Raw genomic sequence first — 12,213 nt, forward strand, 5'->3', positions numbered from 1 at the left:
GAAATAGTGATTTGTGTTGCTCACTTATAAGTATAATTTTAGGTGTCCCACAGAGTGACAAAATTTACTGAAGTTTCATAAAAGCCCTGAGCGATCTTCCCATCATTCTCCCCTTATTTGGCAACACCCCTACTTCCATTTCCATCTTGGGAAATGTGCTACCACATGTCTCAGGTGACAGTTACCAGTCAGAATCACCCATCCAGTAGTCAGAGAGATATGAATGTGACCTGAGCTGGACCTTCCATCAGCTTTTTCAAAGTTCCATAACTTTGGAACTTTATGGAAAAGGGACACTCCCCCCATTGACAAGGTTTAAGATCTGAGTCTGAGAACACAGTGATCTTGTGAAAGAGGCTTGCAGGAATACAATGAAAGGAGTAGAAATGAAAGCTAGAAAAGAGAGACACTTGAAGGCATGACAATCTCTTTTTCCAGTGATCCTGGAGACCCAGTTACATCCTTTGCCCTTCCTTTTTACCGAAGCTAGTTCAAGTTGCCTTTCTATCACTTGCATCCAAAGGATCCTAACTATAATAGACCCTCTTATAATCTCTCATTAGGAAAATTAGTGTTGGAGGGAAGAGGGTATAAAGAGATGAAATTCCAGCCAAGTCCATTTTTTCATTTCATTAGCAAATCTGGTAAAAAGTTTAGTTCTTAGAGAATCTACACATCCAGACTACTGAAAATGGGAGTGGGAGATGTCTACACACTTCTGTCACATTAGACAGGTTCAGCTGTGGGCTCCATCCAATGTCCAGCATTGCCCTCACCCACAGGCAGATCTTCACATGCCAAAGTTCTTCCTTGTGCTTCTGGCATCTGAATCCAGATGAGTTCACCAGGGTGGACTCACTTCAGAGAACATTCAGATGAAAGGAAGTGTGGTGTAGGTGAGTCAAGGGCAGAAGCAAGACATCCTCCTCTCAAGTCAAGTTCCGGGGCAGCAAAAAGCAAAGAGAGAAAAGATTCCAAAATCAACTCACACTTCAGGCTAGTAACCAATGGCTTTGCTCTCTATGGAAGATTAACCTTGATGCCCTTAGGCCAACTCCACCAACAGCTCATCCACTCCCCCATCATGCTCATATTTTCATGCTGCAATAGCAGCCACTCCTTTCTCTGGTTTGGGTCCAACAAACAATCCCTCACTTCTCTAATACCAGCCTCTCTGTAGTGAGCTCATATCCTCTCTCTCCCTCTCCCTCTGACTCACAGTGCTCAGAGCTTTAAGAAATAAAAACCTGTTAGATCAGTCCAACTGGAATAATCAAGCTGTGAATGGGCCAGCCCTTCCATGAAAGGGAATCTCACTTTTATTGTTAGCACCAAGACTCTGAGCTACTTAACTTGGTCATGGAAAGCCCAGAAACCAACTTTTTCTTTCACCAGCAAAAACAATAGTGTTATATGTCTTTAAAAGGAAAAGAAAATGTGCCTTTAGCAAAACAAAATTACTCTGCCATTTCAACATCTCAAAAGAGACGTCATCCATGTACTTTTAAAACTGGACAATGAGGTGATCCCTTTTTCCCTGTGATGTTTTGAAAATATCAGTTTCTGGTGAAGATGAGAATTTTTTTAAGAGAATGAAATTCAGAAATGTAAACACCATCAATAGAAGGGACTCACCACATTCATATTTATACACAAAGCACCCAGCATGGTGCCTGCATATTTTCATTTTTCAATAAATATTTGTGAAATTTATCATAAAGTAGTTTGCCAATGGAGAAGAAGCAGAAATAAAGATTAGTCACCAAATTTTTAGAGTCACCATCATCGAAGAAAACAACTTGCTAGATCTCAAATCCCTCAGAAATTTTCATAAAAACCTGGATTTTTAAACATCTTTGTTTAAAAAAAAATTCATTGTCTTAGGTATTAGAACAAATAAAAACATTTTCTGAAGGATCTGTCTACTTCCTTTCTGAGAAGTGCCCTTATAATCAAGTTGGTATTTTATTACCTGCCTCTTCCAGACCATGGCTGATTAAATCAAGCAATTCTTGACAAAGACCCAGGTCAAGCTCATTTTGCTTCTAATCCAGTGGGGGATCTTCTTTTGAGGCCTTGGGTTTGTGTGAGGGAATAGAGAAAAAGAATTTGTTAGGGGAAAATATCCTGGCCCCGGATTTGAACCTGCAGTAATCACCAGGCAGTTTATAAAACAAGCTATAATCAAATAAATGAAGCATAACAATATTTTTCAGCATTATTGTCCTAACTGGCCAACCAACTTTGTGGATGGGCTTTAAGTGGTTTGGCTGGTGTTTGCTGAAGAGTAGTTATCCATGAAGAGATGATTAGCTTTCAATTACATGTAATGAATACTCACTTGAGTTTCTTTGCCCCCGCCCCATTCTCTTTGGGGAAAAACACACTTAACCTCTCAGACAATTAACTCTCTGTGAACTAGACTAAAAGAATAATGACAGGGAAACATAATTGTATGGTTAGCTCTGTTGCTAGTTTGGTGAGTTCTTAGAAAAATCATTCCCACCAAGTATGATAGCCCTTTTATCAGAAATGCCCTGGCAAATGCCAGCCAAGAAAAATCCAGAGAGAACTCATGGTTAACAACCTACTTTGTGCCCTTAAAGAGAGATGCTATAGAAATGAGATTTATCAGCCAGCCTGAGCGTTAGTCCTTCTTGTATTACAAAATGAGAGGCAACAATTTCCTTAATCATCTTTAACTCTTACTTTAAAATTCATGATCTTTTCTGCTATAGTTCACTTCTGACAATGCTGCTTGTGAAGGAAAACGAGAAAACATAAAAACTGAGGATCAGAGATGTTAAGATACTTCACTAAAATTGCACAGCTAGACAGTGACAGAGATGGGATTATCAAACTAAGTCTCTCTGATTTCATAACCCACATGATATTTTGATATTTTGCCTCTCATGAGATAATGTGGCTCAAATGCATATACAATGCACATCTCTAAATGTTTTTTAGCCACTCAGTTTTCTTTTTGAAGATCAATGAGCATGCGTACAGCCACCGCATATGTTTATTCAAGCACACAGTCAATCCTTTATGAGGGACCTTAGCTCACGAGTTTTTCAACTTGTTTTCGGTCATTCATCTCTCAATGTTCCATATCAACCTAAAGTGACAAAAGTTTGACAATCTCTGACAATGGCCTCTGGAACGTGTTTTTATATTTTGAGAACCAGTGCTTCTCATGTTCCAGTAATTCACCCAACTCAAATGGTTTGAAAGAAGCCAGGATGCGAAGAAACTCGAAAAGAAGCAGAAAAGCGCCCATGATTGCTTTACACTCATCCCCGTCTCTCCATTCTAGGAACAGTTGGCCTGAACATAAAGCATCATTCCAAATTTAGTATAAAACTCATTTTAGGGAGCAGATGTGGCTCAAGAAGTTGGGCACCCACCTCCCACACAGGAGGTCGCAAGTTCGGTTCCCAGTGCCTCCTAAAGAAGACGAGCAGACACAAAAAGCAGATACGAGTAGACAATGAGCAGACATAACAAGCTGACAATCAGCAGGCAGACAAGGGAGCCATGGGGGTGGGAATAAAATAAAATTTTTAAAAAAGAAAAACATTCATTTTATAGAGCTTTTCATGTTATAATAATTCAACAATTAACAATATGGTCTTTTAATTTCCATAATAAATTACTATCCAAAAATTAAATCAAAATGTTTCTCCTGAATCTTTTGGTCTCTTTTTTTATTCAATGAAGCTAGCGGCTCATTTCATTCATTGAAGTGGCAAACACAAGATGGAAAATGAATCTAAGTGTTCTTTATACATGGTATCCCAACATGAGCTGTGTTTTCTAAGTCAGTTGAAGGGTGTACAATCTTGGTGAGCACTAAAAGGCCAGCTGCTTCAAATTTCTTAATAAAAGTGATTGTATTTTTAGGAGAAAGGTAACATGATGCTCCTAAGAAAATCTTAACTTATATTTAAATTTAACACTCTAAGAGATTATGAACTTTAAGACAGGAATATTACATAGCAATAAAAAGGAATAAACTACCGATATATATAATCGCATGGAAGTATCTCACAGACATTATGCTGAGCCAGACATAAAAATGTATGTACTGGGGAGCGGATGTAGCTCAAGTGGTTGAGCATCTGCTTCCCATTTACTAGGTCCTGGATACCATATGATTCCATTTATATGAACTTCTATATGGAGTTCAAAATAGTGGTTTACCTTAGGGTGGGAAGTGGGACAGGTATTGACTGGGAGGAGACCCTACAGAAACTTCTGGGTGCTAGAAGTGGTCTACATTTTGATTTGGTTTATATGGTTTATATGGTTTATATATATATTTGGTTTATATGGTTTATATATATGAAGTTACATATATATATATGTAACTTCATCAAGAAATGTGCTTAACATCAGTACACTTTAAGTTCTTCACTCGATGTATGTTATATTTATACCTCAATAACAAAAAAGTTAAAAAAAAAAGTTTAGCCCAGTTATATTTCTGAGAGAATGGTTAACAAGCCATGTATTAAACATTACTGAAAATCGATTTCCTGTGGTACATGAACATTTTTTTTCTTTTTATATTATTTGAGCAGTTGTAGGCTTACAGAAAAATCATGCAGAAAATACATGGTTCCTTCAAACCACCCACCCCCCACACACAGTTTTCCCTATTATCAGCATTTTGCAGAAGTGTGGTTATCTTTGTTACAACTAATGAACCAACATTATTATAATTATCCTATTAACTATAGTCTATACTTTTTATTAGGGTTCACTCTTCGTGTTTTACAGCTCTATATTTTTTTAAAATTTTTATTCTGGTAACATATAACATATCTGCAGTTGTGAAATAAAAAATATTTTTTTGAAAAGCAAAAGGTTTACAACTGACCTGAACTGACATGAGGTTATTTAACACCTTTACTTATTTTGCATTCTACCTAGTGCAAATATTCACACGCCTTACTGTGAAAATGTTAAAGTTTGATCAGACAGGGTTGGCCCCAGAGTGGTGTTACATAATATATAATATCTGCACCTTATTAACTTTCTAAAATCCAAAAAAAATTCTTAATTTTGAAATGCATCTGGCATGAGAGGTTTCAGATAAGAAAATCATTAAACTTTATTTATTCTAAGATATATTCCAAAAGATTTAACTAGCACATAAAACCTGTGCTTTCAAAAATATTTTGCTTAAGATGAAGCTACATTTATATAAGTAAACTGTGGGCTGTGTTATTGAAATAAATAAATAATGAGATTTCATGGCCCAAATTGGAAAATTGATATGGGAATGCAGAAGTGTGGGAAACATCTTCCCAGCATGTTCAGAAAAGATTTCAACATGTCCATACAGAAGGTCAAATTGCCTAAAGGCAGAGGGCAGTAGCTTTCTGGGTAACCACCCCCCACCCCCACCCCGGCTCCCGTACACCCCAAGCAGAGCCTTGTGTATAGGAGCACTCAGCAAAGGTTTTCTGGGTTGAACTGAAATCCCAGCATCGCTCGTCCTTTGATTTGTGTTACACACTATCCCCGTAAAGGAAAAATGAATATTTTAAAAATAAAATTCAGAATTTCTGGGAAACAGCACTTTTGTTCCTTTTAGTTGATTGTTAAACAGTAGAACTACATCTTGGTTTTTACCTTTAAACTTTCCGGCATGTCTTTATAAATGCCCTCAAAGATTCAAATAAATCACGAAATCCCACCTGTTTGCTCTGGTGGGAATAGATATCTTATAACCAACAACATGAAATTGACCAATTACTCGGGTTTTCTCTGGGAAGGGCTTGACTCTTCTTCTACTGATTCTGTGTTGCACCATAACTTCTGAACTGCTGCTTTCAGATTTCTTCCCTTTTTTCTGTCACGTTTTTCCCCAAGGAAAAGAACTCATTGTCTATATTCTGCCAAAATATATTCCGGAAGCACTGTAAGTGTTCTCCGCATGCTTCTGTATCAGTTTCGGGGCAGTCATAAATCAACAGTCTGTGGAGGAGGGAGGTGCTCAGTCCAAAAGCATGCCTTTGAAAGCGCGTAGCATCGCTCTCCTTGAGCAGCTGCAGCCTTTTATTAATGGCTCAGGAGTCTTTCACGCCTCCTTTCAAATCCATTGCATTTGAAGTAATAAAACAGGGAGCAGTTTATAGGCAGGAAATATTAAAATATTTAATTGCTTTTTTTTCTTGGCACAAGGCAGACAGCCTCAAGCTTTCTATAACACATGAAAAAAGGACACCTGTCTAAGCTTGATGGCCATGAAAGGGGGAATTGCTAAATTGGATACATCTGTGACCAAACCTCTGCTTTTAAATCCATATCAAGCCATTTTAAAAATCAGTGTTCTAGCCATTTCCCTCCAGTGACTTTCATTTTCTTCTTCCTTCTTCTCTTCTAGGTTACAGAATAAAGTGATAGTCATGCCCAAGATGAACCCCTCGCCAATCTCAAAAAGGAACAGTGAACAAATGGAACCTGAAAATTATTCCCTTTGCCTCGTTCTGATAATACAGCCCTTCAAATCCTTCTCAAAGAAGTAACTCAGTGTTGGAGTACTAACTGAATCACTAAACCTTTTGGCAATTCTTCTACCTATATGGTAGAATAAGACAGCCTGTGGTCAACTCATAGCTCTTTCAGTTGCTATTTGAGTCACTTTAGACAGGCTACTTAGCTTCTCTAAGCCTCAATTTCCTCATCTGTAAAATGGGGATAGGCCCCCCCAATGTTAACTGTGTTTTTGTTGTATTTAATTGTATTCAGTCTAAAAAGAAGTGTAATAAAACAAGAGGATATGGTTAGCACTCTTCCATGAACATCTGATAGTAAAGAGCATCTTACTGATATTTGTATTCATTTTCTATTGCTACATAAAAAAATTACCACGAACTTAACTGCTTAAACAGCATGCATTTTTCAGCTCAGCTCTGTCAGTCAGAAGTCCAGCACAGTGTGACTGTGTTCTCTGCTTGGTGTATTACAAGACTGAAATCAAGGTGTCAGCCAGGCTCAATTCTTATCTAAAGACTCTGCAAAATGATCCACCTCCAAGCTCACGTGGTTGTTGGTGCAATTCATTTTCTTGTGGTTGTAGGACTGAGGTTTCCATTTCTTTGTTGACTGTCACCCAGGGACCTTGCTTAGCTCCGACAGACCACCCTCAGTCCCTTTCCATGAGAAACCCTCTAACTTAAAAGTCAACAACGGAGAATTTCTTTCATGTCAAACCCCTCTCCTGCTTCAATTCTCTGTGACTTCTTCTGCAAGCAGAGAAAAATATTTGCTTTTAAAGAGGTCACATGCTAAGGTTAGGTCAACCCAAATAATCTTCCCATGTAAAGGTCATCTGATTAGTAACCCTAATCTCATCTGCAAAGTATATTTTGCCACATAGAATTAACATAATCAAGTAATGCCGGGGGAGTGGAGATCATGGGGACTATCTTAGAATTCTGACTACCACAAAATACTAATAATAGAGGTTGGGGTGAAAAGTCATGCAGCATATTGTAAGGTGAAGCCAGGAAGGAATGGAGCAGCATCCTGACCACTCTTACTGGCCTTCATCTTTGTTGTCCTCAAATCCAACCTTTCTAGAGTTATCTATATTAGCTATCTAAAAATTAAAAAGTAAACCTCATAATCTCCTCATCGCCTACTAGAATAAGTTTAAACTAATAACCTGATTCACAAGGTCTTTCATGATTTGAATGGTCTCTCAAAATCACCTAAGTCTCTTGCCAATTCACCCAGAAACACCAGACCGTTTACAGATTCCCTCAATCTTCATGATATTTCTCACCTCTGTGTCTTTATACAAGCTGTGCCTTCCACCTGGAATGCACTCTGCCTTTTTCACTGCTTTGCCTGGATAACTCCTAGTCATTCTTTAATTTTGCTTGTGTCAACTTCTTTACTCATTCATTCATACAATAAACAAATATTGAATACTCTATGTCAGAGAGGAGGGTGTTGTGGTGAAATAGATTCATGTAGTCTCTGCCCTCATAGAGTATACACTGTGGTTGGGGCTATAGACAACTTAAAAATGAGTACAGTCCAGTGATCATTACAATGACTGGAGAAGTTCTGCAACACCCACAGGAGGCATTTAACCCAAGTAGGAAGTTTTCTGAAGGAAGTGACATCCAAACCAAGACCTGAGACATGAGTAGAAGTAAACAGGGGGAGGATAATTCAGACAAAAGGAATAGCATACAAATATCCATGTGTTAGAAAAAAACATAGTTCCTTTGAGACACTGAAATAGCTCAGTCTGATGGGTATGGAGTGCTGAGAGCAGTATAAGGTCTTTCCCTGGGGGAATGGGGAGCCATTAAAAATGTGTTACCTTGGGTTTTAGAAAGCTCTCCCCCTGCTGGAGTGCAGATAATAGATTAGAGGAGGGACAGAGAAGAGGAGAGGAAATCAGCAGAGGGGCAGGGGCAGTAATCCAGATCAAAGCTGACAGTGACTGGTTTCAGGCAACAGAGATGGAGGAAAATGGGCAAATTTGAGAGAAGATGACACTAACAAGAAATTAATTATGAATCAGATATTGGGGAGTGAGGAAGAGTGAAGCCCAGATTTCTGGCTTGGACAACAGAGTGGATGCCAGCGTCCACCACTGACAATGAGGACATGGGTGAGTTTGTGGGGGAAGATAATTGTTGCCAAATGTCTTCTGGGATAACCAGTAATTTGAAGAGTCTATTTCAATTCTTCCTAGCCCACCTGCATGATTCAACCACATTAAGAAAAAAGGCCCATGTGCTGAGTATGTGGCCAAGAAAAGAATATATAGAAATAACACCAGTCACTTGTTCCCCTAATTATCTACTCCCAGCCCAAGAGTAGAAGAGTCTCATCATCTGGGATTTTTTACTCAGCATAGGCAAGGGTGACAGAGAATTATGGTAATGACTATTCACATCTGCTGCTTCCCCCAGATACTTGAACTCTTCCCCCAGATAGGTGCATGGTTCCCTCTCTTCCTTTCTTCATTTAATTTCTACTTAAATGTTATCTTATCTCCGAAAGGACTTGCTTTCTAAAAGAGCAAAATTTCCCATCCACACCCCAGCACTCCCTAGTCTGTTATATTTTTCTCCTTAGCACTTATTGTCACCTGGCAGATTTTTACGGTCACTGATAAATTTCTATCTGTAAAACACATGTTTAGTACACAATGGGCACCAGTACATATTTTTGAACGAATCGATTTGTGCAGGAATGAAGGTCTGTTGCTTAGTAGATTGATCGTAGCTGAAGAAAATCAGGTGGCAATAATCAGGATAAAAGTGGTATTAAGCTCATAGGAGTAGGGCTGTGTTCTCAGGAAGAGAACATAGTTAGAAGAGGGCCCTAAGGAATTCCAACATTTACCAACCTTTAGATGATGATCCATAGGAGAAAAATCTGTAAAAGAGTAAGAAGGGCCGGTCAGGGAAACACAAGGAAAACCCAGGGAGTGAGGAGTCAGAGAACCCAAGGGAGGAGAGTAGTCATGAGGAAGTTGTCACCAGGGGTAAATGCAACCAAGAAGACAAATGAGAAAAGGGCTGGAAAATCTCCATTGGATGTCATCAGTGACCTGTACTGAAAGCAATTTGAAGAAGTGAAGACAAGGACCAGACTTCAGAGTGAAAGGTGAGAGAGGACGGATAAGAAAGGAGTAGGCAAGGAAGGTGATGAACCAGAGACTGCTGGACCGAGGAGAGCTGTTTCTCATGTTCGGATATATGTTGGGTTTTTCATAGTAGTTACAGTTACAAATGACAACTGAGGGAATGCTGAGTTCCTAGCCAGGGGAGCTCTGCCACATTCCACCATGGAACAGCAACAATCCCCCAAGAGCAATGGCAAAGGCCAGTTAAGAAGGATGGTCCAATGATGAGCCCTTGATACTGATGACTATGCTTATGAGTCTGTGTGCCTGAAATTTCAACCCTAAACTGCAGGGTGCCTAAGAGTTACCTCTTGAGAGCCTCCAAGTTCCTCAAATGTGGCCACTCTCTAAGCCAAATGCAGCATGTAAACACATTACCTTCCCCCCAGTGTGGGACATGACTCCCAGTGATGAGCCTCCCTGGCACTGAGGGATTACTACCAATCACTAACTGGTGATGCAACTAGAAAGAGACCATGAATAAAAGGGGGAAATGGTAAAGACAAATGAGTTTATTTGGCTAAGAATCTTCAAAAAAGAGTCAGGAGGTCATTAGAGGGGTTGTACACATGCATGCCTCAGCAGGATCCCAGAGACAGCCAAAGTAGATACAATCCCAGGAGCTGGTACTTCTGAAGGCTATGGAGACACACAGGTTCTATGATTATGGCAGTTGGTTCTGGAGTTCAGTGCTTTGTCAGTGGGCCCTACCTGGGAATTTGTGTTCCTGAGTGTGATGGAGTTGGACTCAGATGTGAACTTTCTACATATACCACTTCTATCACTTTTACTGAACCTGTGGTTGGTGCTAGGGTTGGTGTATACTCAGGGGACTTCAATCTCTGGACTGGCCATGTGCCAGCTGGGCCCTGCGCCTCAGCAGAGTTGCATTTCCTACTCTCTGGTTTGTTGGACTTGCACAGGTCGGCTAAGAGGGAGGTGAAGATGGTCAACCACCACACCAGGGAACTGAGAGTGCCTACAACTCCAAGCAGGAGAATTGCACCCATCAACCATGTGGGATCCAAGCCCACTCTCGATATACAGGTGGAGCAGACATCACCAACCCAGGGTCCACAGGATGGCAGAATAAAATATGGATTAGAGTGAACTTACTGGTATTCTACTATAGAACTACTGTGATGACTAATGGAAGAAACTATAGCATTGATATGGAGAAAGTGGCCAAGGTAGTTGCTGAGGGCAGGGAGAGGGAAGTAGAGATGAGATTTGAGGGTATTTTGGGGACTTGGAGTTGTCCTAAATGATATTGCAGGAACAGATGCTGGACATTGTATATCCTGCCAAAACCCACTGAATGTACTGGGGGAGAGTATAAACCACAATGTAAACTATAAACCATACAGTGCAGCAGTGCTCCAAAATGTATTCACCAAATGCAATGAATGTGCCACAATGATGAAAGAGGTTGTTGATGTGGGAGCAGTGGTAGGGGGGGGAGTATGGGGTATGTGGGAACCGCTTATATTTTTTAATGTAACATCTTTTGTGATTTATGTATCTTTTAAATAAAGACAATTTAATAAATATATATATATGTCCTAAAAATTAAAAAAAAAAAAAAAAAGATGTAGAAGCTTGAACGAATGTTAAGGTTGGTGAGAAAGGCTTATTAGAGAGGAAGAGGCTTAAGATAAGAGAGAGCAAAAAGATAATCAATTCCGGGAGATCTCTAAACTACAGGAAGGGAAGCTTCTTTTTCCGGAAACCTCCTCTGACCTCCTCTTAGCCCTTCTCCACTCCACCCTCCCCCAGCCTGAATCAAATGTGCATAGTTCTATCATTGTGTTGATCCTGTGGAATTGTGAATCTGTTTTTGGCACTGTCATGCCACTAGATGAAGAGTTTAGTTAGGAAAGGGGCCACTTCTAATTTATCTTTTATTTCTCAAGAGCTAAAATAGAATCTGGTATATAATAGATACTCAGTAAATATTTAATAAGTGAATAAATGAGAGAACAAATGAATGAACTGATAGACCAGAAGACATATGAACTGACGGACTCAACAAATATATACTTAATACCTACTGTATGCCAGATTCTTCCCTGGGTTCTGGCAATGGAGCAGTAGAAAACAAAGCCCATGAACAAGTACGTTTTAAAGAGGACAGAACAAGAAAGTGGAAGGGAAAAAAATAAAAAATAAACAGGCTTCAGAAAAATGAAACATCAGGAACCAGCACTTCATAAATTCAAGAATGTTTATGCTTTACAAGGGACACCATGTCTCATCACGGCTATTTATTTTCTCATGTGATGGGAGGACTTACCATTTATGAGGATTGATTATAGTCTTGCTTCCTCATTTCCTGTTTTTCTGATACTTGTAACCTATGAATCACTTTATTGAATTTGCATTTCTCCATAAGCTCTCTTGCCAACACTTTACTAAATGAGAGACAAAGACAGGCGCTCCCACATTAGGTTAAAATATGGTTGTGACTTATTCCAATATGCTTTCCTAATCAGGATCTCTGGCCATCATTTTTACTTCCTCCTACAGGGATTATATGGAAAAGATAGGAA

This window comes from Dasypus novemcinctus, chromosome 12 (genome assembly GCF_030445035.2).
Source record: "Dasypus novemcinctus isolate mDasNov1 chromosome 12, mDasNov1.1.hap2, whole genome shotgun sequence".
NCBI classification, from domain to species: domain Eukaryota; kingdom Metazoa; phylum Chordata; class Mammalia; order Cingulata; family Dasypodidae; genus Dasypus; species Dasypus novemcinctus.